Below are 27,692 nucleotides of genomic sequence, written 5' to 3'. Positions count from 1 at the left end.
CCCATTTTCCCAACACCATTTATTAAATAGGGAATAATTTCCCTATTGCTTGTTTTTGTCAGGTTTGTCAAAAATCAGATGACTGTAGATGTGTGGTATTATTTCTGAGGCCTCTGTTCTGTTTCATTGGTCTTTATATCTATTTTGGTACCAGTACCATGCTGTTTTGGATACTGTAGCCTTGTAGTATAGTTTGAAGTCAGGTAGCATGATGCCGCCAGCTTTGTTATTTTTGCTTAGGATTGTCTTGGCTATCTGGGCTCTTTTTTGGTTCCGTATGACATTTACATAATTTTTTTAATTCTGTAATAAAAGTCAGTGATAACTTGATGGGGATAGCATTGAATCTATAAATTACATCAGGCAGTATGGCCATTTTCATGATATTGATTCTTCCTATCCATGAGCATGGCATTTTTTCCATTTGTTTGTGTCCTCTCTGATTTCCTTGACCAGTGGTTTATTTTTGTGTTGGTCATGCTGAGAGCTGTAGACCAGAGCTGTTCCAATTTAGCTATTTTGCCAGCAAAAAGAAGCTGTATCTTTCTTAATAAGATTTCTTTTCTCCAGCTTACTTTATTGTTAAGAATACAGCATATAATACATATAGCATACAAAATATGTGTTAATCAGCTGTTTGTGTTATCAGTAAGTCTTACAGTTAATAGTAACCTGGTATTAGTTAAGTTCTTGGGAAGTTAAAAGTTATATGAATACTTTCAAATGCAAGAGGATTTGGCATGCTTAACCCCTGAACTATTCAAGGTTCAACTGTATTTACTATACAGATTTAGTGGGGAAAAAAAGCAGATTGTGTGGTCTGCTTACTAATGTCTTAATTATTCCCAGTTATAGATAATGCCAATAAAACCTGGAAATATGGAAATGCATAAACTAGCATCACTGAGAATTGCCTAAATAGTAAGATGACCCTAAAATGACTGATTTTCATATGTAGTTAGTAGCACTGTAAATTGGTACAACCTCTTAGAAAGCAATTTGATTATAAGCATAAGAGCTCTAAAGGTGTTCATGTCTATTGACCCTGTAATCTTATTCACAAGAAACTATCATAAAGAGTTCAAAATATGGAGAAAAGTTTTATATACTATATGTTTATTACAGAAGTACTTGCAGAGCAAAACCAGAAAATCTTAAAATGCTTCAAAAAGGGAATAATTAAATAAACCACTGGAATATTCTTCAGTATTTAAAGTTATGTTCATGAGAAATATAAAACATCATGGAAAAATGTTTATGTGCTCATAAGTGAAACAGCTGAATGCCACACTGGAAGGAAATTCAGAGAATGATAAGGGTAAAAGTGCATTAAGGATTAAAAATTACTCTAAGACACTAATCATTATTGAATCCAAGTCATAAAATTACATGCTTTTAAAAATATCCATAATTGTTTCCAATATGTTTATATTGTTTAGTAAAATAGCTTTCAAAATTGCTAAAGTATTACCATCACCTTCTATATTGGATATAGTTTATATTCTCTAGAGCTGTTTCTTACTACTCTTCAGTGGGCTACAACCTCTCTTGAAACCTATTACTTTTTGAAAGGATTTTATAAGTTAAATACTATATCTCTAAGTACTTGAAAACTACCAAGAGGAAAATAGACAAGCCAGCTTAAGTAACTACTGTGAAGAACCTTTAGAAGGGTCTGAAGAAGTGGCTCTATTTAGAAAAAAAATAGTGGAAGAGGAAGGGACTTATAAATCCTTAGAAGTCTCTGAAACTGTCAAAAATAAGGCAGCAATACAGTAGAAGAATCTACAGCTTTCAGTATAGATTTTATAAAGTATCCAGAAAGGCAGCAAAAGAAATAGCAATTAGCACATGCTCAAGAAACCATCAGCCATATATATTTTATTTTCCCGGTGATTATTAGCTTGATTCTCCTGCCTGTTTATAGGAGGCTGGAGTATTATAAAATCATACGGAAATGAAAGAATTTACATGTCCCATTCTCAGAGTAAGTAAATGGTGGCTTTCTTATTGAAATTGCTTTGAGAACATAATGCTATGCCTATGCAGCATGAAAGGAGAATTAAACAATAATGCCATCATAATGGGTCACAAGAGGTAATGCAATACTTTCCAAATTATGTTCTACAGAAAATAGTTCCCCAAAACATTCCTTTTTGGAAAACATTTTGGAGGTGAAATGTATTTGGTATATGTTGTATATGTGTCCTCTGTAATCATCAGTGTATCACTAAAAATATTTCAATAAAGAACATTATTTTATCAGAATTTCCCAAACATTGTTCATAAAACCTCACATAACCACTCTCCCCAATAGACTTAATTATTGGAATTGAGTAAAAGAAGTGTTCTATCAATTATAGTTGGTTAAATGTCTTTGTAACGTTGGCAGATTTCAGAACCTACTAGTCCTAGGATTAAATCCAATTTCTGCCACATGGTCCTTCAAGAATCTGAGTAAATTAGTCAAACTGTCTTGTTTAACTAAAGATCTTTAAACAGTTTTAGCCCACTGAAAATATAGCCATAAACATACAAGAATCCATTAGGAACAGGTATCCCTTATATCTGGTAATTTCTGAGATACTTCTCTCACTTACTCTTCTAGAACATATTATTTGTTATCCTAGCTCTTGCTTCTCTTGGCTGTTCTTCTCAGACCCCAGTAGTTTTCTCAGCCTCCCTTGTCATCATTCCTGATTTTGATACACATTTCTAGGTCTGGTTAGAGATTATAAAGTCTGGTCACAAGGCTGGAGCAGAGCAGCACAGGATGGCCACACATAAGCAACTGTGCAGCAGCTAGAACCAGCAAGTGAAGCCCCTTGCTCCTGCAGTGTATGCCCTCTGCTGAGAATGGTTAGCATTCTGCTCATTGTAAAGAAAGAACGCTTACCAATATCACAGCTGGTGCTGAAGGGCAAGTTTGCAGCTGAAAAGCAATAAATAAATAAATACTGGCTCAGTAGTAGTGTTTAATCACGGTTTTGACTTGCATTTCTCTATTATTGCATGGCTAATAATATTGAACCACTTTTCTTGTGTCATTTGCATATCTTCATTTATGTGTCCAAATTTTTTATGCCTTTCCATTTTTAATTGATTTTTCTTCATATTATCTAATAGTAAGGCTATTTTCATATTATCTTTATATATTCTTTATACATATTCTATATATATTTATATGTATTTATTTATATATTCATTGTATATTTCATGTGTGCATATATATATATTACGTGTGTGTGTGTGTGTGTGTGTGTATGTGCAATACTTTCTCCCAGCCTGTGGTTTGCCTTTTAATTCTCTTAACTATATCTTTTGAAGATCATTTTAAAAAAATTCAGTGAGTTTTAATTTATCCATTTTCTTATTTATAATTCATAATGTTTTATTAAAGAATTCTTTACCAATCCCAAAGTCACTGTTTTTTCTGTTATATTCTAGAAGTTTTTGGCTTTAATTCTTTCAAGTAAATCTATGATCCATTTGAAGTTAATATTTACATAGGGTGTGAAGTAAATGGTAAGGTTTATATTTTGCATAAAAGACAAGAGAAGAGAGTTCCCATGGTGAAGGTCCAAACAGGTACCAGGAAGAGCTGCAGAGAAGCTACTCTATCCAGTGTAAGGCAAAGGGTAGAGGACTCCGGGAAAGACAGTTCCGCTGGAAGATCAATAGAATTAGTAGAATATCTGATGTATTTGACTATGCTGAAATGAGTTTTGCATTTTTGGTAAAAAATTTGAGAGAAGAAAGGCCGGGCACGGTGGCTCACGCCTGTAATCCCAGCACTTTGGGAGGCTGAGGCGGGTGGATCACGAGGTCAACAGATCGAGACCATCCCGGTCAACTTGGTGAAACCCCGTCTTTACTAAAAATACAAAAAATTAGCTGGGCATGGTGGCGCGTGCCTGTAATCCCAGCTACTCAGGAGGCTGAGGCAGGAGAATTGCCTGAACCCAGAAGGCGGAGGTTGCGGTGAGCCGAGATCGCGCCATTGCACTCCAGCCTGGGTAACAAGAGCAAAACTCCATCTCAAAAAAAAAAAAAAAAAGAAAAGAAAAGAAAATTGAGAGAAGAATAGGTATGGTGGTACACACCTGTGGTCCCAGCCACCCGGGAGTCTGAAGCAAGGTAATTGCTTGGGTCCATAGTTGGAGTTTGCAGTGAGCTATGCTCACACCACTGCACTTCAGCCTGCGTGACAGAGTAAGACCCCATCTCCTAAAAATAAATACATGTTAAGAACTTAAAAGAAGAGTTTAATAATAGACACAAGGAAACAGCAATAAACTATTAACTTTATATTGGATAATTATTAACTCCAATATAAACAAGATTTATAAGAAACATTGTGTAATCTTAGTATATAATGTGATACCACTGAGTATAATGTCATCTTAATGAAGAAAAGACTTGATTAAACTACAGTCTGTCATATAACTATATTGAGGAAATGGAAATACCTCCGTATGTGCAACAGTGAATAATGTTATTATGTGTATGTTAAATTCTTTTCTTAATAGAAGAATGAGAAGAGATATTGTCTAATTGAAAAAAATAGCAATGGGACTTTTCTTATAAAATACAGACATAAATAGTAAAAATTACAGTTAAAAGAAAGAGAGTGTATGTTGCGGTGTGAGTAGACATTGGTGCATGTAATGGATAGACATATAATGGGACTTTGTTTTGTTTTATTTTTATAAGTCACATAGTATTATTAGGTTGGTGTAAAGTAATTACAGTTTTTGCTTTTTTAAGTCATTTATATAAATACATTTAATGAAAAAAAATTAAAACTATGAGCAAATATAAGTTAGAAACTGTTTTAAAATCCCAACAGAAATACTTAAAAAAGCTTCTTTCTATGCTTTTATGTTTTTCTATAAATGAAAGAAAACAGATAGGTAAGATACAAATCTAAAAAAATTACATACTTAATACAAAACTGATTGTCAAAGAATGCTAAAAAGCTAGATTTTGAAAAGCAGTTTCTAACATTTTAACTTGATGCAGACTCTGTACAAAATCACAGTAAGATTATGCAATTTATTTTTTGTGCTCATTCACAACAAGCCTCAATATTTTGCAGGGTTCAAAAGATCACTGAAATGTTTATTATTATTTTACTATAACTTGATCTCAATACTGTTCAACCAAGAAATCTAATACAGAAAATAACTTTTGATGATTATTATACTAGTAACAGGAAATTTTTACTACTCTAATTTTCAGATTTTTTTTTCTGTCCACAAATATATATTGGCAACTTTGGTAAAACTGTTAACTCTTAATTTTGAAGCAAATATTTTACATCATAAGGGATTAATTTTATGTGAAAAATACATTAAAAGTTATTATCTTTAAAATGGTTAATGAGATATTTGAATTTACATTTGAAATAGTATTCTCACTGAAATAAATCACATGAAAATACTAAACAGATCAGAGGGTAGAGATTCCTACTATAGTCAGTTAAGTTATTGAACATAAGTATACAGAAGATCCTTGGGAAAAAATAAAATTTCTGCATTTTCACATTAGCAAATTATTTCTGAAAACTTATGATAATGCTGATGTTAAAATCCATTTATACATATTTTAATTTGAAAATATTGAACTGTTTCTACTTAATAAAAGCATGAGAACATTATCTTTTACAACTTTTAAAGCCTCAAATATTTTGCATTATCTGGTAAACAGGTCAGATTATTAAAACAGTATTTCATTGGCATGTTCAGAATTAATTTGGCTACTTTGTTGCAATCAATTGAGATATGTCAAGTTCAGAAAAGCAAGAAAATGGGAAAAATTCTGAAGTACCACATAGTCAGTCCTCCTGGAGAAGTGAAATGTTATTTAGGACCTAGCCTTGTTCTCAAGTCCTGCCTATCTGGTCAGTCCCTAATAAGAGGCACCCAGTCCTTCTTACCCTGGAACTCCACCATTAAAATGATTGAGGTATTTTCTACCCTGCTTCTATTTCCCAGTCACGAGTGACTAATTAAGTTAGTATGATTGGTAAAGACAGACTTTATGAAAAATGGGCAGACCTGTGGCACCTGACCAGTTTGTATGCTTTTGGTTAGACACTCTAGGAAAGCCGTTACAGGCAGCCTTTGAGTCAAGCTCTTGGATAGGGTTGGCAGTGGTTAAGGTAGGTGGATTATAGGACACTAAGCATGGTGACCTATGGACAACAAAAGGAGCAAAGAAAATAGCAGATGCTTCCTCATAAACGAAGAGTTTATGAGAAAGAAAATTTAAGACAGACATTTTGCTCATATTCCCTAGTATGGAAGTTCTTAGCCTTTAAATGTCAGTTCAAATGCACACTCTCTAGAATTTCTACTTAGGTCAGTCATGGTAGCTCATGCCTGTAATTCCAGCACTTTAGGGGTCAAGGCAGGAGGATTCTTTGAGCCCAGGAGTCAGAGACAAGCCTGGGCAACATAGGCAGACCCCCATCTCTACAACATTTTTCTTTAAAATTTAGCTGGATGTGGTTCTAGCTACCTCAGGGGGACTGAGGTGGGAGGATTCCGTGAGCTTGGGAGGTCAAGGCTGTAGTGAACTATGATGTTATGCCACTGCAGCCTGGGTGACAAAGGGAGACTCTATCTCAAAAAAAAAAAAAAAAAAAAAAACCCACACAGAAAACAAACAAACAAAAAAACAACTCTCCTTGATCCCTGTCAGAATGAAGAATCAATGAGTTAGTGCTGAATACATCTATCACGTTTTTATGCCTCTGTCTCCTTCTTCACAGTTGTTTATTATTTATATGGTAACTACTTGTTGATTAAAGTATGATACTCCAAAGCACAAATCTGTAGAGACCCTGAGAATTTCTCCCAGGTCATCATCAAATTGTCCCAAATTGCCTCCCAAATCTTTTTTTTTTACTTATCTACATTTATCTACATTTATTCACATTCATCGTGACTATGTTAATCCAAAATGCGATTACATCTTTTTTATCATGTATTAATTTAATGCAATGTCTCCTAACCATTCTGTTTTCATCTAGAAGCCTTTCTCCCCTCCTTATACAAAAGCGCTCATTGTAATAAGCAAAGCAAAAATAATGTCGCTGCTCTCTTACAGCTTTTCCATTACTCAAAGATATACATTTAGGACTATGTTGAGATAGGTCTTTACTTTCTCCAGTCTCAGCTCTCACCACAATCTTGCTCACACTCATCTAGCTACAGTAATTTCCTCTTTTACTAAAAAGAATTATTGTGGTAAGAACTCTTAGATATCTACCCTCTACTAGATTTCAGGGTGTAAAATACAGTACTATTGATTATAAGCAAAATGTTGTACAGCAGGTCTCTAGAACCTATTCATCATCTTGCATAACTGAAATGTGACACCCTTTGATTAGTAACTCTTCACTTTCTCTTTACCACTGGCCCTGGCAGCCGCCACTCTAGTCTCTGCTTATATGAATTCAACTATGTTTGATACCTCATAAAAGTGGAATTATACATTATTTGTCCGTATGTGCCTGGCTTATTTCACTTAGCATAATTTCCTCAACATTCTTCCAGTTCATCCTGTTTTGCAGGATTTCCTTCTTTTAAAGGGTTGAATATTATTTCACTGTATACATAGTTCAAGTTCACTTTGTTAACTAATAAATTTATAAATTTGTTCATCATTTCCAGAGTGTTCCTCATTACAGAGATCTATTACATTATATTTGACAGAGCCCCTGAAAGAACTATATGGAGGGGGTGAGTACGTGTGCATGTATATATGTAATATGTGTGTATTTGTGAGTGTATATATACAAATATATATGATCATTGATGGAAAACTTTATATATATATATATAATATATATATAAATGTATGTATACGTGTGTGTTTTTTAAAATGTGTAAGGAACTTCTTTAATTCAGTAGTAAAGAAGCCCTAGTATTTCAGTAAAAAAAAGTGGTGGAGAACTTGCATAGACATTTTTCCAAATATTATATACAATTAGAAAGCAGATATGTGAAAAATGGTTGACTTCAGTATTCATCAGGGAAATGAAAGTCAAAAAACATTATCACTTCATATTTGTTAGGACAGCCATTCTTAAAAAATATATAAATATAGATGACAATGTGAAGAAATCATAACTCTTGTACACTGCTGATAGAAATGCAAAATGATGCCTCTGCTATGGAAAACAATATAAATATTCCCAAAATTTAAAAATAAAATTATTATATAATCAGTGAATCTCACTTTTGGGTATTTATCAAAAGAAAAAAAGAAAGAAATCACATTACTCTTTTCACCACTCATTCTTACCATGGTCTCTTCTTCAGTGGGGCCTGTGCACCTTGTATGTTCCTACCAGTAATGTGATTTTCTCTCATATTAACAAAATAAATTCCTTATTCCTTTGGTGTCAGCACCATCATTACTTCTTTTCGGGGCTCTGTGAGATGTAGTATGGCAGGAGAGGGTCTCTGTAACCAGAAACACTCTGAAAATGATAAAGTAATTCATGGATTTATTAGTTAATAAAGCAAACATGGACCAGCTGCATAACTTCTCAGAGCATCAGCTTCCTCATCTATAAGACTAGAATAATACGTACTTTATAGGATTGCTTTGAAAGGTATAAATGATCATTGCCTAGCAGAGTTCCAGTATATGGCATGGCTCAATAAATGCAGCACACATTATTTTTTTAATGATGACACTACTCCTGACAACGTAATTCAGAACAAAACTGCTGTTAAAATCGTTTTCTATTGTATTTGTTGGAATAGAACCTACACTACTCTAACCAGAAACTGTCAAGTAAATTGCTTCATTATGACAGAAGTCAATTTCATTCTTAAATCTAACATCTTGGAAGGCATCCCAGTGTGGTTAGGATAATTATACAGTGTTGAGGAGCCAGAATGCTTGCTCAGTAATCTTTGGGGTGTTACCCTTGTATGCACAGTCAAAGACGACTCACTACCACACCCACAGGGCACCTCCTTCTTAAGGTTATAAATCGGAAAGTTGCATATATTGCTTTTACTAACATTTCCCTGACCAAAACTTAGTCAGTCATTTGGTCATAGCTACCAGCAAAGAAGAGTGGGACAGTGGAACATGTCTTCTTTACCCGGACAGCCATGTGTCAACATAAAAATTCTATCACTGTAGTACGGAAAAACTGGAGAAGAAGCATTGAGGAAACAGATAGTAGTTTCCCTCACAGTTTCTGAATCTGAATTTAAAGGCTTTAAAGTAAAATAATTTCCTACCAAAATGTAAACAAAACAAAACAAACAAACAATGAGGGTTGGGTTTAAGAAGCAAGACAGGGCAAATGGAATGTTATTTTCTTAAGTAATCATATGCCATAATTTTGCCAATAAAATGCAAGGCAATAAAAATAGAATCACATTATACTTTTGAATGAAAGGACTCTGAGGTTCAGAGTTTCTAATCTTATTCCTACTGAGACAACTGAGAGAAGTTTAATCTGCCTGTTTCTTGTATGCTTTCCACTTTATCTTGACCAAATATTCAGGAACATTGATACCCCACCAAAATTTTTTAATAGATAGACAAAGGACCCAATGAAACAAGTTTGGTAGAGGCTGTAGCTATGCATTTGTCTTCATAGTTATCATTATCATGATTATCATCATCATCATCACACAATAAATATTTAGTGCTTGCCTAGTATGAACTAGACTGTGTCCTAGACCCTGAAAACACAGCAGTGATCAAATGCAGACTCTGAACCTCGCACCAATGAGGAGAGAGGAAAGAGATGCCATAAGAGCTGAGTAGGTGGCATCATAAGCAATATTGAGAAAAACAATACAGGCAAAGGAAATAGAAACTTTTTAGGAGGAAGGTTGCAATTTTAAATAGAGTGGTCTTGAAAGGTCTCATTAAGAAGAGGACATGTGAGTAAATACCTAAAGAAAGTTAAGGGGGGGTCCAAAGTGGCTCCCGCTGGAGGTCATGGCGCTCACGAAGGCGAGGTCATCAGTTCAAGGCTAACCTGAGCAACCTCATAAGCTCAAACTGATTGGCAAAAAAAAAAAAAAAAGAAAGAAAAAAAGAAAAGAAAGTTAAGGAGCATGACCTGCGGATATACAAGAGAAGACTATTCCAGGAGAGAAACACCAAGTGCAGATGCCTTGGTCTAGGAGAGTTCCTGGCACTATTGAGAAACAGCAAGGAGACCTGTGTGGCCAAAGAAGTGAGTGAGGGAAGAATACAATGAGATGACCCCAAATGACGTCAGAAAATAGAAGAATGAGAAGGAGGGGAAGGAGACAGCCAGAGTGTAAATGACCTCCTAGGCCATGCTTGGGACTTTGGCATTTACTCTTTGAGAGAAGGGGCACGCTTAGAAGATTTTAGAAGAAAAGCAGTGACATGATTGAATTTTTATCTTAACAGATTAATAGTACCATTATTAATAGAGCCTCAATTTATTCAGTGTTTTGTTCTTGGCACTATAACAAGCACTTTATGTACATTATCTCACTTAATTCTCATAGCACTGCAAAATTGTAATTTATACCCCCATTTTTGCAGATAAAGAGACTGAGTCTTGAAAAGGTTAAATAAATTACTCAGATTAATAAATGACTTTCTTAGGATTTTTGGTCTTAGGTATATCTGCCTGCAGTGTCCTTACTGTTGTTTATACTGTTTTGTTTCTATCAGTATTATGATAGCTCAATTGAAAGGTTTATATGTTATTGTCTCACCGTAAAATTGTTTCCCATTATATCCCATCCACTAATATCCTAAATAGCGGTGATAAAGAGATATTCTGCTGAGTCATTATGAAGAGTAGTGTTGCTTATGATGGCAATTATTACTCATTAGCATTTGATGAAAATGAGCTCTGTGCCATTGCACTCCTAATCTAAACAGAGCATCATAAATAATAAACCCTTATAATTGGCATAGAGCTTCTAAACTTGTCTCCTTTTTAATCCCAATAATGAGACATTTAAATTTGTAATTAATTTCCATAGTTTTATGAGATTTTTCTCAACTCTCTTCTCTCCCTCCCCTCCAAATCTTACTTTTTTTTTTTTGAAACTTTCTCCGCAGAAGTTGGCTTTACTGATTCTCGTCTGTCCCCACTTGTATGACCCCCACGTGAATCAGGCACAGCAGTCAGTATATGGGGGAGTGCCAGTCACCAGTGAATATTCTGAATGTGCCTACTCTTACCATCACCAACACTCTCCTAGGTGAAGATCCACCATTCACTTCTGTGGGGCTCAGAACAAGACTACCAATGGAGGCCCACATACCTTTACATCTGTTAGATTGGCGCAAAAGTAATTGTGGTTTCACACCATGAGCTAGGCTCAAACACATCTTTATTAATCAAAATAGGAACTCTTACAATCAACACATTTTTGCCAATGAGAAATAAGTCTGCTTCTATCTGTAGTGTGAAAATCTGTGCTTCAGGATTCAAGGAATTATTGAAAAGCATTTTCTGCATCCTGCTGGTTGTGTAAATGTTTTCCCTGAAAAACAATGTCGAGGTACTTGAAGAAGTGGTAGTCGGTTGACGAGAGGTCAGGTGAATATAGCAGATGTGGCAAAACTTCATCGCCCATTTCATTAAACTTTTGAAGTGTTGCTTGTGTGACATGCAGTTGGGCATTGTCATGGAGAAGAATTGGGCCATTTCTGTTGACCAATGCTGGCTGCAAGTGTTGCAGTTTTTGGTGCATCTCATCAATTTTGCAGAGCATATTTCTCAGATGTAATGGTTTCGCCAGGATTCAGAGAGCTGTAGTGGATCAGAACAGCAGCAGACCACCAAACAGTGACCATGACCTTTTTCATGCAAGTTTGGATTTGGCAAGTGCTTTGGAGCTTCTTAGCCCACCCACTGAGCTGGTTATTGCTGGTTTTCATAAAAAATCCACTTTTCATTTCACGCCACAATCCAATAAAGAAATGGCTCATTGTTACATAGAATAAGAGAAGACAATACTTCAAAACAGCGTTTTTAAAAATTTTCACTCAGCTCACAAGGACCCACATATTAAGCTTTTTTACTCTTCCAATTTGCTTCAAATGCCAAATGACCATAGAATGGTCAATGCTGAGTTCTGTGAGAACTTCTCATGTAGTTATAAGAGGATCAGCTTAGATGATTGCTCTGAGTTGGTCGTTGTCAACTTCCGATGGCTGGCCACTATGCTGCTCATCTTCAAGGCTGTTGTCTCTTTTGCAAAACTTCTTGAACCACCACCGCACCATATGTTCATTAGCAGTTCCTGGGCCAAATACATTGTTGATGCTGCAAGTTGTCTTCGCTGCTTTACGACCCATTTTGAACTCAAATAAGAAAATCGTGGCCAGGCGTGGTGGCTCATGCCTGTAATCCCAGCACTTTGGGAGGCTGAGGCAGGCAGATCACGAGGTCAGGAGATCAAGACCATCTTGGCCAACATGGTGAAACCTCATCTCTACTAAAAATACAAAAATTAGCTGGATGTTGTGTCATGTGCCTGTAATCCCAGCTACTTGGGAGGCTGAGGCAGGAGAATCCCTTGAACCAGGGAGTCAGAGGTTGCAGTGAGCTGAGATTGCACCACTCCAGCCTGGCTGGATTCTCCAGCAAGACTCTGTCTAATAAATAAATAAATAAAAAGCAAGGAATGTCATTAGCAAAAAAAAAAATCAAAAAATGCCCATTAAAATTATGTATAACATAATCACATTTATTTAAGACTGTATTTCAATATCAAAGAGCAAACTCCAGCAATGCAAAAAATACAATTACATTTGCACAAACTTTTGTTACTTATGTTACAGATCATACAAAAAAATTATTAAGTAAAACATATTAAATATGCCCACCTTAGTAACTGTAAGGATTTATCATCAGTTCTTTAAATTTTTTTTTCTGGGCCCATCTTTTGTGTGCATTTGAGTGTTTTCTTTTTTTATTAATTTAAATCTTGATCTCAGACTATATTCATTTTCAGTGTTAGATAAAAATTTTTTTAAAGTAAAATGGAATTATATTCAAAGTGTGCATATTTTATTATATATTTTATTAAAATATGGCTTAAGGGCTGCAAAAATGCCCTAAGATTGGAAGGGTATGGAAAATGAGAATCCATTATGTTATAGGGATTTTAAAAATAAATAAATACAGAAATAAATAAAATGTAAGTTAAATTAAATAAAACCCTAAAGTATTTTTCATATACACCTTCTATAAAGTTATTCTATGTAAATATTCAAATGTATTAAAATTAAGTCAAAATATAAATTATAATATTAAAGATACATATTTTATATCAATTCTAACACAAACCACCAATAAATAGCAGTATCTTAAATTATGTAAATTAAGCTAAAATTTGTATTTACCTAAAAAATTAATCAGCATATTAAATAGTCTAGAAAACTAAAATTATTGACAACTGTAGCCCTCAATGTCCATCTGGTTGTGAATATAAACATAGTTAATCCTCACTGTTTGCGAATTCCATGTTTGCAAATTCTCCTGCTTGTTAAAAATCTATCAGTTGCCCTGAAATCAACACTGCTTTTGCAGTCATTCCCAGGCTTCCCTCTATACAAAAATGCAAGCTGCCTAAGGTGCATGTTCCCAGCTGAGCTCAAAACAAGGCAAAGCTCTGCCTTGTTGTTAAAGCCCTCATACTCTAAACAAGAATCCTTTTGGTAATCTATGTAGTGCCACATTTTTGGCATTTTGTACTTTTAGTTGGTGATTTTTTTGCTACTTAAAATTGCCCACCCCGAAACATAATGTTGGGTGCTTTATAGTGTACTGAAGCCCAAGAAGGCTAAGATGGGCCTTCTTAGCTCCTATCTATCAGGAGAAAATACATAGATTAGATTAGCTTTGTTCAAGCATAAATTACAGTGCATTTTGCCATAAATTTAATGTTCATGAACCAAGAATATATATTAAATAAGGTGCTTTTAAACACAAGCACATAAAACAAGCCTATATATTGATTGGTTGGTGAAAATGCTATGATCAGAGGCTCTTGAGAACCTTACTCCAGATTTAACTAGGACCCATTATTCAGCATTGGCTTGTTCAGTGCTGAAGGCAACGTCATGGAACTGAAGTACTGTGGATAACAAGAATTAAATATAATCAGTATCACATGTTATACATTATTGTCTATGCCTGCCTGTATACAAATGTAAAAGTAATTCAAAATATGTGATACTGCAAAATGTGCCTGAGCCACGATGTGAAACTTTGCTAATATTACATTTAGTTTTATGTATTTCTGAAGACATGAGTCAAAGCATGAAGAGAAGTGTAAAAGTAGACATGCAAGGATAGAGGGAGAATTTGACAAGTTACTTGTCTTTTTTCTTATATAAGCATTTCTGCAATGCAATAGTATTAACTAGTCATCATGCTATACATTGGATCTCTAGAGACTTATTCATCCTATCTCCTACATAACTACAACTTTGCATGCTTTGGCTGACATCTTCCCCTAGCTAACCCACCCCTGGTAACCACCATTCTAACCTCTGTTTCTATGTATTTGATTATTTTAGACTTTCTATATAAATAAATTTATGTAATATTTTTATTTCTGTGTCTGGCTTACTTCAGTTAGCATAATGTCCTGGTTCATCCATGCTATCTTTCTTACACTGAATATCTCACAATATTCCTCTCTTTATTCATCCATTTCCTGTGGAAAGCATATAGATATATTCTTATATTTATTCTTAAAAGTAACTCTTTTTTATATAAATGACATATAGATCTTTTGGAAATGGGAGTCAACTCACTGTGTAACCACAGGTATAAAAATAAGACTAGTGTAGAAAGGCTTGAGGGGCACACACTTATCTCAATATTTGAAAAAATTTTCTAATGTTCTATTTTCTCCAGCATAGAACAGGTAGGTGTGTGATGTGTTAAAGCAAATGTTGGAAGCACATGAACACCTATCACACACACACAAAATTGGATTATGCGAAAAAAATATATTAGAAGAACTCTTAGTTTTCTTATATTTAATTAAAGATAGCAGAAATTGGATTGCAGGTAAAGATAGAAGGATAAAGCTTAATAATTCTTTTTAAAAAGAAATAAAAATAGTAAAACTCAGCAAAGTAATTTACTAGTAGCTGTGAAACAAGAAAAGGAATTCAGCCAAATGTCATTAATTTAGAAAAGTGATAACCAAAGAAAGAGGAGATTCTAATCAAGTTTCTTAGTCCTATTTCCACAGTCCAAATCTGAGGCGGAAAATAAAAATGCTATGGGAATTCCAACTACAGACCCTCAATTTCAAAGGAATACAAGAAATAGGAAAAATAAATGCCCACAATTTTTCAAGAAACCACTTCGAAGTGGTAAACTATCAGAAGCCCAAGTATCCTTGCCTCCTGAAGTAAAGACACAACTGCAGAGTGACAAAGACTTAATGAGGTATACAATATTTCACAAAATATCAGGGTCCAGCTCTGGTTCTTTCTTCCCCTTAAAAACATTGTCTCCCACAACACATTGAAGTTACAAGAAAGTGAATAGAAATCAGTACTCAATCTTAGAACTGTACATCTGAGGGGAATATAAATTAATCTGAAACAAAGTGGAAAATTTTCAAAGAGTTTCCACTAACAAAACATCAAAGCAAAGAAATGATCCGAACGAAGTTGATCATATTAAACACAGTGGCTTCCGCTGTGAAACTCACAAAATCACTAGACTGTGCCCAGAAAATATGGTTCCTTTATTGTCTATAACTAAACTGGTCATTCTCATTATTCCCATGTGCCAAAATGCTTGTGTTGGAGTAGGGAAGGTGATAAGTATCTAATACAATTTAATGCTTTATCAGATTCAAAACGGTAATAGTACCTTTCAGGTAGTGGTCAGTCTCTGAGATATAAATCTCTCCAGTAGCCTCCCAATTCCCATCTTCCCATGAAGAGACAAGAAGGATATGATTTTTTGACTGTATGGTACTAAAGGAGAGTCAGAATACTCAGGACTGGTATCTTCTATGTCTTCTGGTTTAGGTTCGGTTTCTCTTCTCCACCTTGATTCTGCTTGCGTTGATGATGCTGGCAGCTTTATGAATGTAACCTACAACTTGCTCTTTCTAGCCTTTATTTAGGACTACTAAAATTGGATTACTAATTTGGTAGTTATTTTAATGGCTTTCCTTGCTGGTTCTATTATTGGTGTCATTTCTGGATCTGTTTCCACTGATGGATTTTTCTTTTGGTTTATGGGTTATACTTTTTGATTTCTTTTAATGCTCATAACTTTTGGTTGAATGCAGATATGAATTTTACATTTTGAGTGCTGGACTTAAATATAAATATAAATATTTATATGTGTGTGTGTGTGTGTGTGTGTATACATTTGTGTGTATATGCCCTTTTCCTTTCAGAAATGCAGTTATTTCCAATCTGCTGAATCATTTGGAGGCTTGTTTTCAGCTCTGTTAGAACAGCTCCGGTGCAGTTCTTTGTCCGTGGATAATTTAACCCTATTACTAAGCAATATTCCTATGAGAACTCTGTCTGATCTTCCACATATTAGGAGTTCTTTCTGCTGTGGGTGATAAGAATAGGAACTATTCCCAGCTGTGTGTGAGCTGTGGGACTGCTTCATACACATGTGCACATTGGCATTCAAACAAAGCCTCAAGGGAACGCTCTATGAATCTCCAATTCTCTTTCTTTCTTTCTCTCTCTTGACTCTTTTTCTCTGAGGATCTCTAGCATTTTTCATCTGGTTATTTCACCTACAAACTCTGCTTCTTTTGCCTCTTCCAACTCCAAATTTTGTTTCCTAGTCCTCCAAGTCCACCAAGCTATAAAAAATTCCCTTCTCTATGTTGTGCCCAGAAAACTTCAGGCAGTAGATTGGGAAAAAGAGCCTACCTTTGTTATGTCCTCCCTTTCAGGGAGCTATCTCTTAAAATATCTGTTGTTCTATGTCTGAAGACAATTGTTTCATATTTTTTCCTACTTTTCTAATTGTTGAGCAGAAAGAGTAAATTTATTTCCTTGCTCCCTAATAGCTGGAAGAGAAATGTAAGCCTTATTTCTAATTATAGCATAAAACTGGATTTCCTCTAGAAAATAAATTTTAGGTGTCCATGGACAGATTATAAAAGTAATATTTGGTTTGTGGTTGTCCTTTTACCCCAATTTTTAAAGACTCTTGGTTGTATAGGGCTTTTATAATTTCATATAAATATCAGCCTAATCTGCCTTCCAACAGGGCCACTTTTGTGTTCCATTCCCTACAGTTACTGAAACATTGTATATAGATTACTGTCCATCCTAGTTTGTGGTCTTCTGTAATTCACACGACTCATCATTTTGCTATTGAACAAGAGATATCTGAATGCTATAATATGGTTCTAATTTTTATCATGTTTGTTTATTGAGCTGCTTCAAAAATGCAAAATAGAGTCACTTGATTAACATTAAAAAAAAATAGACATGCAGAGGCGAGGGGCCAAGATGGCTGAATAGAAATAGCTCCAGTCTGCAGCTCCCAGAGAGAACAAAGCAAAAGGCAAATGATTTATGCTTTTCTAACTGAGGTACCCAGTTCATCTCATTGGGACTGGTTAGGTAGTGGGTCTAACCCACAGAGGGTGAGCGGAAGCAGGGTCAGGTATCACTTCACCCAGGAAGTTCAAGAAGCCAGGGGACCTGCCTCCCCCAGCCAAGGGAAGCCATGAGGGACTGTGGTACCCAACCAGGTTACTATGCTTTTCCCAGTTTTTGCAATCTGTAGATCAGGAGATTCCCTCATGTGCCTACACAAACAGCACCCTGGATTTCAAGCACAAAACTGGGAGGCTGGCTGGGCAGATATTGAGCTAGCTGCAGGAGTTTTTTCATACCCTAGTGAATGCTTGCAAGCCCAGTGAGACAGAACTGTTCACTCCCCTGGAAAGAGGGCTGAAGTCAGGGAGCCAAGTGGTCTTACTCAGTGGGTCCCACTACCACAGAGACCAGGAAGGTAGGAACCACTGGCTTGAAATTCTCCCTGCCAGCACAGCAGTCTGAAATTGATCAGGAACAATTGAGCTTGATGAGGGGAGGGACATCCACCATTACGAGGTTTTAGTAGGCTGTTTTCCTACTAAACAGTGCTAAGGAGGCTTGAAGGTTTGGACTGGACAGAATTCAACACAGTACAGCAAGGTGGCTGTGACCAAACTGCCTCTCTAGATTTCTCCTCAATGGACAGGACATCTCTGAAAGAAAGCTAACAGCCTACTCAGAGGCTTACAAGTAAACTTCAATTTCCCTGGGACAGAGCACCTGAGGAAAGGAGGAGCTGTTTGCACAGCTTTGGTGGATTTAATTGTTCCTGCCTGTTGGTTCTGAAGAGAGCAGTGATCCTGGCAAAAAGAATTCTTCCATCACAGTGTACCAACTCTGCTAAGGCACAGAGTGCCTCCTCAAGTGGGTCCCTGACCTCTGTGCCTCCTGACTGGGAGAGGCTTCCCAAAAGGGGTTGACAGACACCTCATACAGGAGAGCTCTGTCTGGCAACAGACTGATGCCCCTGTGGGATGAAGCTTCCAGAGGAAGAAGCAGGCAGCCATCTTTACTGTTCTGCAGCCTCCACTGATGATACCTGGGTGAACATGGTCTGGAGTGAACCTCCAGCAAATTGCAGCAGACCTGCAGAAGAGAGGCATGACTGTTAGATGAAAAACTAACAAACAGAAAACAGCAACATCAACATAAAGAACCCCCACACTAAAACCCCATCCAAAGGTCATCACCCACAAAGACCAAAGGTAGATAAATCCATGAAGATGAGGAAAAAAAAGTCCAAAAACTCTGAAAATTCCAAAAACCCCCAGAATGCTGCTTCTCCAAATGATCACAACTCCTTTCCAGCAGAAACACAAAACTAGATGGAGAATAAAATTGACCAATTGACAGAAGTAGGCTTCAGAAAGTGTGTAATAACAAACTTCTCTGAGCTAAAGGAGCATGTTCTAACCCAATGCAAGGAAGCTAAGAACCTTGATAAAAGGTTACAGAAACTGCTGATTAGAATAATCAGTTTAAAGAGGAACATAAATGACCTGATGGAGCTGAAAAACACAGCATGAGAACTTTGTGAAGCATAGACAAGTATCAATAGCTGAATTGATCAGGCAGAAGAAAAGATATCAGAGACTGAAGATTAACTTACTGAAATAACATGTGAAGACAAGATTATAGAAGAAAGAATGAAAAGTAATAAATAAAGCCTCCAAGAAATATGGGACTATGTGAAAAGACGAAACCCATGATTAATTGGTGTACCTGAAAGAGACGAGGTGAATAGAATCAAGTTGGAAAACACACTTCAGGATATCATCCAGGAGAACTTCCCCGAGCTAGCAAGAAAAACCAACATGCAAATTCAGAAAATACAGAGAACACCACTAAGATACTCCTCAAGAGGAGCAACCCCAAGGTATATAATCATCAGATTCTCCAAGGTTAAAATGAAGCAAAAAATGTTAAGGAAAGCCAGAGAGAAAGGTCAGGTTACCTACAAAGGGAAGCCCATCAGATTGACAGAGGATCTCTCTGCAGAAACCCTACAAGCCAGAAGAGAGTGTAGACCAATATTCAACATTCTTAAAGAAAAGAATTTTCAACCAAGAATTTCATATCCAGCCAAACTGAGCTTCATAAATGAAGGAGAAATAAAATCCTTTACAGACAAGCAAATGCTGAGGGATTTTGTTATCACCAGGCCTGCCTTACAAGAGCTCCTGCAGGAAGTACTAATTATGGAAAAGAAAAACTGGTATCAGCCACTACAAAACATGACAAAATATAAAGACCAATGACACTATGAAGAAATTGCATCAACTAATGTGCAAAATAACCAGCTAGCATCACAATGATGAGATCAAATACACACATAACAATATTAACCTTAAATATAAATAAGCTAAATGCCCCCAGTGAAAAGAAACTGGCTGGCAAATTGGATAATGAGTCAAGATTCATTGGTATGCTGTATTCAGGAGATCTACCTCACACACAAAGACACACATAGGCTTAAAATAAAGGGATGAAGAAAGATTTATCAAGCAAATGGAAAGCAAAATAAATAAATAAAGCAAGGACTGCAATCCCAGTCCCGAATAAAAGACTTTAAAACAACAAAGATCAAACCAGACAAAGAAGGGCCTTACTTAATGGTCAAGGGATCTGCAACAAGAAGAGCTAACTATCCTAACTATATATGTACTCGATACAGCAACACTCAGATTGATAAAACCTGTCCTTAGAAACCTACAAAGAGGCTTGGACTCCCACACAATAATAGTGGGAGACTTTAACACTGTCAGTATTAGACAGATCAACAAGGCAGAAAATTAACAAGAATATTTAGGACTTGAACCCAGCTCTGGACCAAGCAAACCTCACAGACATCTACACAACTCTCCACCACAAATCAAAAAATATATACATTCTTCTCAGCACCAGACTGACCACATAATTAGAAGTAAGACACTCCTCAACAAATGCAAAAGAATGAAAATTATAACTACCAGTCTCTCAGAACACAGTGCAATCAAATTAGAACTCAGGATTAAGAAACTCACTCAAAATCACACAACTATATGGAAATTGAACAACCTCTCCTGAATGACTACTGAATAAATAACAAAATTAAAACAGAAATAAAGAAGTTCTTTGAAACCAATGAGAACAAAGAGACAACGTACAAGAATCTCAGGACACAGCTAAAGCAGTGTTAAGAGTGAAATTTATAGCACTAAATGCCCACATAAGAAAGCTGGAATGATTTAAAACTGACACCCTAATATCACAATTAAACTAACTAAAGAAGCAAGAGCAAACAAATTCAAAATCTAGAAGACAAGAAATAACTAATATCAGAGCAGAACTGAAAGAGATAGATACATGAAAAACCCTTCAAAAAATCAATGAATCCAGCAGCTGGGTTTTTGAAAAGATTAGCAAAATAGATAGACTGCTAGCTAGACTAATGAAGAGTAAAAGGGAAAAAAATCAAGCGGACACAATAAAAAATGATAAAGGGGATATTACCACTGATCTCACCAAAATACAAACTACCATCGAGAATACTACAAATACCCTGACACAAATAAACTAGAAATTCTAGAAGAAATGATAAATTTCTAGACAAATATGCCCTCCTAGTACTAAACCAGGAAGAAGTTGAATTCTCAAATAGACTAATAACAAGTTCTGAAATTGAGGCAGTAATTAATAGTCTACAAACCAAAAACAGCCCAGGACCATATAGATTCATAGCCAAAATCTACCAGAGATACAAAGAAGAGCTGGTACCATTTCTTCTGAAACTGTTCAAAGCAATAAAAAAAGAGGGACTCCTCCCTAACTCAATTTATGAGGCCAGCATCATCCTGATACCAAACACTGCCAGAGACACACACACACATACCAAGAAAATTTCAGGCCAATATCCTGACAAACATGAATACAAAAATCCTTAATAAAATACAGACAAACCAAATCCAGCAGCACATCAAAAAGCTTATCCACCATGATCAAGTCAGCTTCATCTCTTGGATGTAACAAATCAATAAATGTAACCCATCACATAAATAGAACAAATGACAAAAACCACAAGATTATCTCAATAGATGCAGAAAAGGCCTTCAATAAAATTCAGCAGCCCTTCATGCTAAAAGCTATCAACAAACTAGGTATTGATGGAACATATCTCAAAATAATAAGAGTTACTTATGACAAACCCATAGTCAATATCATACTGAAGGGGAGAAAGCTGGAAGCATTCTCTTTGAAAACTGGCAAAAGACAAGGATGCCCTCTCTCACCACTCCTATTCAACATAGTATTGGAAGTTTTGGCCAGGGCAATCAGGCAAAAAAAAAAAATAAAAGATATTCAAATAGGAAAATAGGAAGTCAAATTGTCTCTGTTTACAAATAACACAATTGTATATTTAGAAAACCCCATTGTCTCTGTCCTGAAAATTCTTAATCTGATAAGCAACTTCAGCAAAGTCTCAGGATATAATATCAATGTGCAAACGTCTCAAGCATTCCTGTGTACCAATAACAGACAAGCAGAGAGCCAAATAATGAGTGAACTCTTCTTTACAATTGCTACATGAGAATAAAATCTAAGAATACAACTAACAAGGGATGAGAAGAACCTCTTCAAGGAGGACTACAAACCACTACTCAAGGAAATATGAGAGGACACAAACAGATGGAAAAACATTCCATGCTGATGGATAGGAAGAATTAATATCATGAAAATGGCATACTACCCAAAGTAATCTATAGATTCAATGCTATTATGGTCAAGTTACCTTTGACTTTCTTCACAGAACTAAAAAAAACTACTTTAAATTTCATTTGAAACAAAACAAAACAAAAAGGCCTGAATAGCCAAGACAATCCTAGGCAAAAAGGACAAAGCTGAAGGCATCACACTACCTGACTTTAAACTATACTATAAGCCTCCAGCAACCAAAACAACATGGTACACTAGTACTAAAACAGAAATAGAGTCCAATGGAACAGAATAGAAACCTCAGAAATAATACCACACATCTACCACTACCTGATCTTCAACAAACCTCACCAAAAAAGGCAATGAAGAAAGGATTCCCTGTATAATAAATGGTGCTGAGGAAATTGGCTAGTCATATGCAGAAAACAGAAACTAGACCCCTTCCTTACACCTTATTCAAAAATTAACTCAAGATAGATTAAAGACTTAAATGTAAAACCCAAAACCATAAAAACCCTAGAAGAAAACACTTAGGACATAGGTGTGGGCAAAGACTTCATGTCTAAAACACCAAAAGAAATTGCAACAAATGAAGAAATTGACAAATGAAATCTAGTTAAGCTAAAGAGCTTATGCACAGCAAAAGAAACTATCATCAGAGTGAATAGGCAACCTACGGAATGGGAGATAATTTTTGCAATCTACCCATCTAACAGAGGTCTAATATTCAGAATCTAAAATGAACTTAAACAAATTTACAAGAAAAAACCAACCCCATCGAAAGTGGGCAAAGGATATGAACAGACACTTCTCAAAAGAAGATATTTATATGGGCAACAAACATATGAAAAAAAAGCTCATCATCACGGGTCATTAGAGAAATGCAAATGAAAACCACAATGACATATCATCTTATGCCACTTAGATCGATGATTATTAAAAATTCAGGAAACAACAGATGCTGACGAGGTTGTGGAGAAATAGGAACATTTTACACTGTTTTTGGGAGTATAAATTAGTTTAATCATTGTACAAGACAGTATGTCAGTTCCGCAAGGATCTATAATCAGAAATATCATTTGACCCAGCAACCCCATTACTGGGTATATACCCAAAGGATTATAAATCATTCTGCTATAAAGACATATGCACATGTATGTTTACTACAGCACTATTTACAATAGCAAAGACTTGGAATCAGCCCAAATGCCCATCAATGATAGAATGAATAAAGAAAATGTGGCACATATACACCATAGAATACTATGCAGCCATAGAAAAGAATCAGTTCATGCCCTTTGCAGGGTCATGGTTGAAGCTGGAAACCGTCATCCACAGCAAACTAATGCAGAAACAGAAAACCAAACACTGTATGTTCTCACTAATAAGTGGGAGTTGAACAATGAGAACTCATGGACACAGGGAGGGGAACATCACACACTGGAGCCTGATGGTGGGTAGGGGGCATGAGAAGGGAGAGTATTAGGAGAAATACCTAATCCATGACAGATTCATAAGTGCAGTAAACCAATATGGCATGTGTATACTTATGTAACAAACCTGCACGTTTTGCACATGTATCACAGAACTTAAGTAAAGTTCTTATTTTACTTAAAGTAAAATAAATAGACATGCTCTTTATTCTGAACATATTATCTCAGAAGAGCTGAACAGATAGCATTTCTAAAAGTGAGTCTCATGGAGTCCACAATTGGGAATTAAATGTCCTGTTGGTTAAGATTCTACTTGTCAGAAGTAGGTCTGAATAGGTATTTCCATACTATAATCCAAAATGTGCTGATATTAGTGTCTGAATAATCATAACATGCATTCTCAGAGACTAAAGAATGATAATATTATGTAATCTTTATATGTATTTTATTCTTTTGATGCCTAGTGTAGAATATCTACTAATTTCTTTTTTACTTGAATACTGGGAACCCACCTTTCCCAGATCAGACTGGAAAACAAAGTTCCTTCATGAAAACCTTAATTGTCCAAGAAATAAGTAGCATTTCTTCACTGACAAGAAGAACAGGTGGAGCAGGAGAAGGAAAAAGAGTCAAAGAAAATGAAGGAGAGGAAGAGAGAAAGGAAGGAGGAGGCAGAGGGTTCATTTATTTGTTGACATCTCACATGTATAAGATTCAATTACAGATTCATTTATTCACCGTCTCCCTGGGCTTGATACTACAGGTAGAGAATTGATTGAAACTTAATCCTCACTAGTAGACAGGTATCCAGTCAAATAAGTCAGTGAATTGGTAAAAGTTAATGAATTAAAGGTGGGCCTAACAAAAAAATGCCACCTATCACTAACAACAACAAAAAAAAAAGCTTAAAAGTGTCTAATCTGAGTCAATCAGCTTCTGAGACAACTTGTGTCATTTAACACATTTTACAGTCAAAATACAAATGTGTCGTAAGCTCTAAATACAGCAATGACACTGGTACCAACACAGATGTTTATTTCAGATCTTTTACACTACTTCTCAGACATGTACCTTTTCTTTCAGCAGCCTCAAAGATGTTATAATTGGAAGAAAAATACTTTTCAATTACTGTATTGAATTGTTCACCTCTGTGACAGTTATCCATTGTAGGTATGGAACTTGGAAGTTGTAGAAAGACACCGTCCTCAGAACTTAAGATTGTACTCTGTTATGCGACAGGCAGTGAGCAAAGGTAAAGATATGAAAATATAATTTAAAGAGACAAAAGGACTCCCAGGTCGGAGACTTTCCAAAAATGGATAATCTAATGTAATTTTTTTAACTTTTCAATCTGAAGAGAATGCTAGCTTTCCTCAAAGGAAGCAACCTTGAAATAAATATGTCATTGTCCACCCTAACTCCACCTAGGAGAAGATAAAATTTAGTTAGCAAATTTTACAGTTAAGATGCTATAAGCTGAATGTTTGTGTCGCCCTCTCAAAATTTATATATTGAAGCCTGTTCCTCAATGGTATGGCCTTTGGAGGTGAGGCCTGTGGGAGGTAATTAGGTCCTGTGGCTGGAACTCTCATAAATGGGATTAATGCTCCTATAAAAAGAGGAGTAGATAGGGGATCTCTCGCTGCTCATTTCCAAGACAGGATACAATGAGAAGAGAGCCATCTATCTGTATACTGGGAAGACTGCTCTCACTAGACATCTGACACTTTGATCTTGGACTGCACAGCACCCAGAACTGTAAAAATAAATGTCTGTTCTCTAAGCCATTCAGTTTATTGTAATTTGTTGCAGCAGCCAGAAATAATTACAACCTAAGATTATTTTTAGTGAGATGAGTGTATTAAGCTATTAAACAATCAAGTTACCAAATTCTTCTACTCTGTCTTTAAGCAATATTCTGAACATAATTTAGATTTTCACATAGATATGTCTACAGTGAGGAAATGTGTGAATCATATGAACTTTCGGATAATTTTCTCTATTACAAATCAATATGTTTTTGTTATGCCTGAATACATAAGTCCTGTGAGCTTGGTTTAATATGAGACTTTGATTGAGAAACAAGCCTACACTTCATGAGAAGACCAAATTACATTTCTGAGCCCAAAACAAACAAATGAACTAACAAACAGAAAACCTGGGAGATTGACCTAGTAAACTCACTACCCATCTGGGTCACAGCTAAGTGGATGACATATACCATTCAATATGTTTAACAGTTTTTATATTTCTATAATACTTTCTTCAATTTTAAGGATAAAATGGTCAAAATGTTATTTTATTAATTCACATTTATAATACCCTATTTTGTCTTGTCTAACATATGGGCAAAATTGAACACAACTCTTGCTAGATGCTTCTCTAATACGGAGTATACAGCTAAGTTCAGAGAGATGCCTTCAAAATGCATCACTTAAATGTTAATAGAATACCACAACATGGATGAATCTTTAAACATTATACTAAGAGAAAAAAGCCAGAAACAAAAGACCATGTATTTTATGATTTCAATCATATGGAATGTCTAAAATAAGCAAATCCATAGAGAGAGATTAATGTTTGCTAGAGTCTTGGGGAAGGGAGATGAGGGAGTGACAATTAATGGATACATGAATTTGGGGTAGGAGTGATGAGAATGTTCTGGAAATGTATAGTGATGAGAGTTACACATCTTTATACTAAAAACCACTGAATTACACACATTAAACTGGTTAAGTTTTTATCATGTGAATTATATATCAATTTTTTTGAAATGCTATTAAGGGCCATATGAGAGTAGTTGGATTTCAAATAACTTTTTAAAAACTTTTCTGTACAGATAATTTATTTTTTAAATTAACATAGAAATGAAAATAAGACAACTTTCATGGGTGGGGAGGGTATCTAGCTGAAAATCGGGCCACTTAGAGATTTTAATATAAATATCTGACCGATAATCTCATACATACCCAAAAAGGTAAAACATTAAAATTGCATTTTAATTCACTTCATCTGGCATTGGTTCTTATCAGTAACATGTGAAGTACAGAGTTGGTTTATCACTTTATATGAAATGGGATGGTGTTTGCTGATATAGATATTTACCTGAGATTAGTAAAATGTAAGACTTAAGAAGTTGCCCATTTCTTCAATAAATACTTCATCAGCTACTATGTATGACTTGAGTTACAGGATTGTAATATGACATGAACTGTGTCAGTTACAAAAAACCAGTGTGAGCAAACACTAGGTTCTTCTCCCAAATGCTCCTTAGCAAAAGGGTCACAGATGAAAAATTAGATTGCAAAATCCATTACATTGGCCTACCATAGTATTTCACACAACTTTTCATTCTTAATGTAAATGCAAGGAAAATGCAAGATTTCTTTTGCTTTTCTTCCCTGTAGCCCCCAGTTTACACAAATACTACTAGTAGATGTGGGAAATACACACTTGGATAACTATAACCTATTTACAATGAGAAGAAAAATCTTCAGGGATGAGTTAACATGTTTTATAGTGTTCATTATAGAAACTGCAATACTAATAATGTTTGGGAGTTAATTAACCGCTTTCTGAACTTCATTCATCTTGTCTCACACACTTGGCAGAGGAGGCCATCAAAGTAATAATCTGTTTCAAATTCTTACGTACTTTGAGGTTTATAGAACTTTTTTGAGAATCTCTTTCTTTTACTACTTTCCTTTCTAATAAATGCATATAAGCATATTTAAACTGAAAACTGCAGAAATATCAAGGTTTTAATAATTCTCTTGAAAACAATCCATAGATGCCTGAAATCTCAGAGATCTTAGCTTACAATTAATTTACTTATATGAAAAAGGCCCTATTAATATAGATTAATACATTATAGTTAATTCAATTAATTAAACGTTATCCATTATATAATGCTTAGAATTGTCTGGCTTGTAGTAAGTTTTCAATGAATGTTAGATCATTTGATTTTCA

Source organism: Callithrix jacchus, chromosome 5 (genome assembly GCF_049354715.1).
Source record: "Callithrix jacchus isolate 240 chromosome 5, calJac240_pri, whole genome shotgun sequence".
NCBI lineage: Eukaryota > Metazoa > Chordata > Mammalia > Primates > Cebidae > Callithrix > Callithrix jacchus.
The sequence above is the reverse complement of the archived record's forward strand: the minus strand, read 5'-3'. Positions refer to the sequence as shown.